This window comes from Sparus aurata, chromosome 11 (genome assembly GCF_900880675.1).
Source record: "Sparus aurata chromosome 11, fSpaAur1.1, whole genome shotgun sequence".
NCBI lineage: Eukaryota > Metazoa > Chordata > Actinopteri > Spariformes > Sparidae > Sparus > Sparus aurata.
The window spans coordinates 4,259,229-4,264,264 of NC_044197.1; positions in this window are offsets into that span (position 1 = coordinate 4,259,229).

Consider the following 5,036-nt stretch of genomic DNA (forward strand, 5'->3'; position numbering starts at 1 on the left):
CCGTTCAAAAACAGAAATACAGTTTAGTGGAAGATTAAATGTGCACATAAATTTGTAATTAGCGAGAAGAGTCATTAATGCTTCTCTGTGTGACCGGAGGGAGGAGGCTCGACTGCTCAGCGCCTGTTGGCAACGAGAGAAACTTCCACACAACTTGGCACAGCTCCTCCAAGACCTCTGAAAACCCCTGGCAGTGCATGAGTCACACACACACACACACACACACACACAAACACTTCATAAGGATAACTTCCACTTCAGCTGGTTAGGTGGACTGCCTGGTCTCTCTCTTTCTCTCTCACACTCTTTTTTTCCCCCCATTTCACTCTTTCTTTTTCTCACTGCCTGTCTCACGGACATCCCCGGGGCACCAGTAGTTGTTAGTGTCTCGCAGTGGAGGTGGCGGTGGGGGCCGAGGAGCACCATGGTCTCATTACCTCCACACACTCACCCTGCAGCCCGCAGTGGGGGCCTGAGATGAGGGGTGGCGGACGGAGTCTGATTCGTTTTGATGTTGCGCACATAACGAGGCTCCCTAGTGTTAGTCCCCGTCCCCGAGCGGAGCCCCGAGCAGCCTGACACGCGTACGACGGCGCGGCTGCATGAACGCCGTGCCGCGGCATCCCCGGCAAAACCTCACAAAGGTCAGGGAGTAATGTCTGCTGAATTTTCTGCGTCCTCGGGGCTTTTCTCATTAGCAAACCCGGAGTGGGTGGATCTCCAGCGTCAATCAAGAAACACTCTAAGGATCTCCCAGAAGGATGAAGAGAAGAAAACCACGCTGCAAGTGTGCCTCCGTAACAAAGCAGACATAATACAGTTGGGACTCTTCTGCAACCAAACCTCAGTAAGTTGCAACTCACCCCTCCGTCCCCTCCCTCGCATCCACACACACACTTCCTCCCAAAACCCCAATTCCCGACCACATGCATCGCACCGTCACACATATCCCGCACTTAATCTCTACGGCTCGGCCTCAACTCTGACAGTCGAGCTTGATAAGGTATCTGGTTTTCCATTATTGTGTCTGGGATGATGGCTGAGAGTGTGTACACATGTACGGCTAACGCCGCGCTGTGTCTGCCTCGCTGATGCTTCTAACTGGTAGAGCCTAATACCACCTGATTGCCAGCGCTCAGAGAGGCTTTGCTCCCAGTCTGCCACCCTCTCCGCTGCCTCCCTCTCCCAGCTCTGTTGTTTGGTCTCTGGAATAATCTAATAGGCACATCACGCCTGAGATGTTTCGGCCTAATATTTCCTCTCAGAGGCAGCGCGGATGTGGCTGAGGAGTGAACGCCGGCCGACTGTCTGTTGAAGTGTTCAGTCATGACAGGGGGCTGGAAGATTCAGATGCATTTTTCGTAACACGTTTAATATTTTCATCTGAAAATGTTGCAGCCGTATCATAAAAATACCAAACCGTACATAGCAATGCTGCTGTGATTCTGTGTGATTCTACCAAAACTAATACAAAATCCATGTATACTATTGAATAATAATGTGTTGATTAAAGGGGCAGTTCACCTAAATTACCAAAAAAACATTTTCTCACTCACCTTTATTGTTATCCAGCAAATAAACATTAAAAAATGTCAACAGTAACTTGTCTTTCAGAAACAATGTCCCTCTCATTATATGAATAATTCACACAGTCAATGATTTTTTTTTTATATTCTAGAGACTTTATTTTGGTGAAGCGGCTCTATGTAAGAATTTAAGTAAAAAACATTCAAATATTCACCAAAATTATCAACAGAATGTGTGAAAATAATCATTTCAACATTACAATGTCTACATAATGTGATGCAGAGATATCTACTGAAGTTAGCATGCTAACCAGCTAGCCTAGGCTAATACAAAGCGCCTCAGCTAACGGTGTGGGCCTAAACACTACACTCCCCCGAACCCTGAACCGCTAGCTGCACAGCTAACTCAGCTAAGTGGCTAAAGGCAGCTAAAGTCGGCAGCAGTTAGCGGTTACTCTGGTGACATGCTCTCCCCAGTTGGAGTATTAATTTGACCTTTCATTAATTAATATACACCATCATTCAACACTTTCTTCCTCTGTGCCATTTATGTTTTGTGTCTGTTATTAATGTTCAGTTCAAGGAAATACATTCCTCCACAGATGGATAGATGAAGGCATAGCCAATTTCCTCTGTTATTATGTTCAAATGGAGCATTATCTAGAATATGCACAGCGGCAAAGTAAGCGAGGAGGTTGACCGGCGAGGTGTTCAGCCAGTTTTGTCCAAATTTGTTGTTAAACGACATATAAATCACAAATGTTACTCTGCACGCTACACAGCTAGCAAGCATGCTACCAGTGTTACCTACCTCAATATGACCTTTTCACTTAGAAAATATGTTTAACTTGTTGATGTTTTGACATTTTAAGAAACATATACAAGGCATTTCCAGGCTGAAAATGGAAGGAGGAGTTAAAAAAATAGGAACGGACTTCATGTGAGGCGTAAAGCATCAAATGTGGATTAACCCACTGCTGAAAATAGTCCTTGAAAACCACAGTTTACTACTGTAAACTATAACTTTATATATACAGTATATTGTATAACAGTTGATTCACCTGAGTCCTAGACGTTCCGACACGATTCCCTGTGAGCTACCAGAGGCAGCTGTCTGTAACATAGACGAGACAAGGTCAGGCGTTAACTAACAGTACGGTAAAAAAAGAAACTGTGAGACTGTGAATGAAGATGTCGGCACTTCTTCAACAAAGCAAACACACTCCAAGTTGTTAATCGCTGTCACTGCCTCACAAAGAGCGGAAGCTAAGGGGAAGAAAAATAATCAAAACCGCCCTTCGGTTTGAGTTTTAAAAAAGACTGCAGGAGGAGAAATCACCTGGAAGGGTTTACAAAGTAGTCCGTCTAATTTCTCTGTTTCTCACCTTCACTCTCTTTCACCCGCTAACCCTGTTATGTGTGTGTGTCTCCAATACACCGACTTCAGCAGAACCGTGATTGGCTCCTTTGTGCTGTCCTATCAGATGGGAGTTTTAAAAAGAGAGGTCTCCCTCAGCCGTCGAGAGATCCATTCGGTCCTGCTCTGCTCTGCCAGGCCCACAGAATGAGGTGCTGCAGACGGACGGACGGACGGACGGACGGCGATGGGCAGGTGGAGACGGGATGAAGCACACTAAAGACTTTCTTGCTGACCACTATCTGACACACAGGCAGGGGGAAAGCAATCAGCACAGCAGCCAATTCTTACTTTTTCCCACCACACCAGCATTTTATCACAGCAAATGTTATCTACAACAGATTCAGAGATATCAAAAGGAGCTGAGGACACGGGGAGAAATACACACCTGGAATCAAATCGGATTTTCCCGACATATTATGCATCAGAACAGCTGGATATATATATACAGTATGCACATCTGTTGGCTGTTTATGACTCAAGTTTTTAACACTGCTTCAGTCAGGTTTTCCAAACATATGAGATCAAATCTTTCAACAAATTCTCAGAAATCCTGTAGAAAAATGCAAATTCATGCAATTTATATGTTCCATACTGCAAAATACTCAACACGTCCAAATCCCAAAACTGCATATATGATTTGTGGAAAGTACGAGAAAATTATCAAACTAACTTTACTTGTCATGCACAAAGCACTTAAAGGGGCACGATGTAGTTCTGGGGAAGGAGTTTAAATCATAACAGAAAGATCTTCATTGACTGATAGATCCTGCCACTCCTCTACCTTGTTTGTTCAGTAATTGAAAAATAGGTCTGAGTTTGTTTTATTACCTTGTTAATATTGTAAGTACTAAAATTCTGAGTTTCAATTTCTTTCCCCAACGTTACCTTTTGTTCAGCAGTCACCTGGTCGCAAGTCCCGACCCCGTCTCCTCCATATTTGGACCTGGACGACTTCCTCCTTTGCTGCTGTCGTAATTACTGCAACCACTAGATGTCATCGTCTAAAAAATAAATGTGTTGTTATAAGCTGCGTGCTAAGAAGAGCAAATGGAAAGCAAAGAGCGACTTCTGTTTGTGATGTCTTGATTTCACAAAGGTTAAAGTCTCTTCATCGCTCCACACGCGTCTGATGTTGGATCAGCTGGTATTTTTACATCTCTCGAGTGGAGCGAAAGCTTCAGTGGACATTTGAGTCTCATGCTAATGAGATTATTATTATGAATAATTTATTCATTGAATGTTTCGGGTGCTCTTGGTCGCATTTTATTCTGATTGAACAAAAACAAAAAGACTAGCTTTTGCCTCATATTTGTTCTTTTAATTCACTTTAACCATTCAGATATTTTTAAGATGCTGCATTTGAAATACAAATTAGCTCTGAAATTAGGATGAAATCTCACCTAATGATAAAAATATCAGTGATAAACTTTATTCACGCAGCACCTTTCAAATACAAGGTTACACAAGTCTCCACTTTTTGACCGGCAAACAAACGTAACCACTTGTTGGGTTCTTCTAATTATTGAATATTGTCAATGGACAGACTGTTGCCAATGATACGCTGTGTGTAGAAAACAGGAGGGTGTGTGTGTGTGTGTGTGTGTGTGTGTGTGTGTGTGTGTGTGTGTGTGTGCTGTGCAGGACTATGACACATCATGGTAGTTGACAAACACGCCGTCAAAGCTGACTCCCAAATGTCAGTCAATCACCGCCGTGGGAAACACCCGACCAGACGACTGCGTTCTACACACAGCGTCCACAAAATTTTTACATGTTTTACAGTTTTTTCAAAAAAGTGTGCACAATTTAAAAAAAAGAACAAATCCAAAAAAACGCTTTTATTTCTAATGCAGCGATAAACTGCTGGTGAGTGAGAGCCTCCCTGTGTTTTCCTGAGCAGATTGCACAGCGTTTGTGTTTCCGAGACATTTTTCTGCAGCTCATTCTTAGACTGGCTTTTTTCGCCGTGTGCTCTGGGAGTGCTGGTCTGTTTTCTCTTACTCCGAAGCAGGAGATGGGGATCAGAGGGTGAAAAGTCAGAGGGAGGACAGCTTGACAGATAGAGTCGGGGTGGTGGAAGGGTCAGCGCT